The following is a 2,322-nucleotide window of genomic DNA, read 5'->3' as shown; positions in this document are numbered from 1 at the left end:
AAGTCTCACTCTGTTGCCCAGGTTGGAGTGCAGTGGCACACTCACAGCTACCACAGGCTTCACTTTACAGTACAGTTGGCAATTTTAGAATGGATTAGTACTTTTTAGCTATTTATTTAGACACATTTCAAAGTAATTTATATATAAAATCATGTACTTCTGAGTGAAGAATTTTTGGCACAACAATGTTAAGTAATTTTTCCAAAGTAATATGGTAGAACTATAATTTAATTCTGAGTGGGAGGAAGAGTTTATACATACTACCTTCAGATATTATCAATTATGAAAAGTTCTATTCCTGGCTTAATAAACATTATTTAATTATAATAAAGATTAAATTTTGTCAGCTGTTTTTAATCAACTACTTAAAATATTACATGACTTTCCCTTGTAAAACTCCTAATGTGGGAAAATATAGATTTTTAAAAAATTAAAATATACTAACATTTGTGATATAAAACCAGTTTTTTCATGATTTTTTGTTTTTAATAAACTTTACTGATTTCAGAACACATATTTGAAAAATCCTTACCTTATTAACAAGTGTAACTGCATAATCAATGATTGTATACCTAACCCTTTGATGTTTTATTAGATTTATCTTAATTTAGTTCTAAATTTGTACTAATTTTATTGCATGTAATTTTTCTTTGCTGAGGTGTTATTTAAAATTATCAAAATGAGCCTTGGCTAGGGTGGTTGATGAGCCGGGAATTGTTGGATGCACAGGGCTGCCTGGCCATGCCTCGGAGCAGGTTCTGCCAGCAGACAGACTTGGCAAGCAGGCTCAAGGGCTGGAGCCCAGAGTTGGAAGTGCCCAGAAGAGATGTGATCTGGGTGGGCAGGCTGCCCACTGACCTGTAGCTGAAGTCACAGACACTGGCTCCTGGGCCAGGCCTACCCCACCCCTGGCCTAGCATGTGTCTGCTGGTGCAGAAGGTGCTACTGGTGGCTGGCTGCACATTGGCCCTGGTGCTGGTGTCCAGCTGGGGCAGCAGATGCTGGAGAACCAGGCAGTGTTGGTGGGCCCTTGGAGCCCCTGGTGAGCCATGTGGCCGGAGTAGGAGGATCTTGTGATGATGCGAGCTGACTGCATGGAGTACTGCTAAGGCGAAGCCATGATGGATGCCCACTCCGAGATGCACTGCAGTGAGGAGATGCGCATCATTCTGTGCATGCTGGTCATTTGCTAGGCCTGGTCCAAGTCTGGTTGCGAGAAGCTGAGGCTGAACAATGCTGGTATGATGGACGAGGTGCTGGACCCACCATACAGGACTTCATCCTGGAGGTTATTGCCAAGCATGGCTAGTTGGCCCGCGTGCTCTGCAACAAGGACAGCTTCACGCTCAAGTCCTCTGTGTACCTGTCGTGCCTGTTCCCCAACTCCAAGTTCATGCTGATGGTCCATGACTGCCAGGCATCCGTGCACTACATGATCATATGCAAGGTCACCATCACTGGCTTCAACCTCAGCAACTACCACGACTGCCTCAAGTAGAACAAACCATCGAGGTTATGTATGCAAAGTGCAGGGCAGGGACAATTGTCTGCAGGGACAAGTGTCTGCCCCTGTACTACAAGCAGCTGGTGTTGCACCTGCGGCATTCCCTCAATCTTATCCTTAACTTCCTGGGCATCGCCTGGAGTGATGCTGTTTTGCACCGTGAGGACCATATTGGCAAGCTTGGTGGTGTCTCTCTGTCCAAGACAGGTCATCAAGTCAGGTCATCAAGACTGTGAACTTGGAAGCGCTCTCCAAGTGGACGGGCCACATCCCTAGGGATGTGGTCCGGGACATGACCCAGATCAACCCCATGCTGACTTGATGTGGCTATGACCCCTATGCAAACTCACCTAAGGCAACCCTGACCCCATTGTCATCAATAACATACACTGGGTCTTGAAAGGTTACTATAAAACACCAGTCAATCTGAACGGATATTGTTAGGTGAACCAGAACAGCATCTCCTTCCACTTAGGAAACTCATGATTTCCAGATCTCTGCAAATAGTTTTGTTACCAAGAAGAGGAGAAACTTCATTCAAGTGGAAATTGGACCTCTAATTCAAGCATATTGCTTGCTATTAATTGCCAAAACAGGACTGCTAATGGGGAACCTATTTGTATATGCTTGCAAAAGCTGAATCATTGAAAACATACCGTGAAACTCTTTGTCTTTGGACACTCAAAGAGAGCAAAGAGTATGGAAGTAGTCCATCTTTTGAAATTTATGCATTTTATATTTTTTCCCTCAAGAAGTTTTTTTTTTTTTGAGTTGGAGTCTTACTCTGTCACCCAGACTGGAGTGCAGTGGCCGCTCCT

At 44.0% G+C, this 2,322-nt stretch overlaps 1 pseudogene; it reads left to right on the top strand.

The window, feature by feature from the left end:
* The first annotated feature begins 918 nt into the window (after nt 1-918).
* On the top strand, nt 919-1,990 carry LOC103271389 (annotated as a pseudogene).
* Nucleotides 1,991-2,322: the final 332 nt, after the last annotated feature.

This window comes from Carlito syrichta, unplaced genomic scaffold (genome assembly GCF_000164805.1).
Source record: "Carlito syrichta isolate Samal-C Ts95f unplaced genomic scaffold, Tarsius_syrichta-2.0.1 Scaffold311615, whole genome shotgun sequence".
Lineage (NCBI taxonomy): Eukaryota > Metazoa > Chordata > Mammalia > Primates > Tarsiidae > Carlito > Carlito syrichta.
This window is presented reverse-complemented; position numbering and strand designations above follow the sequence as displayed.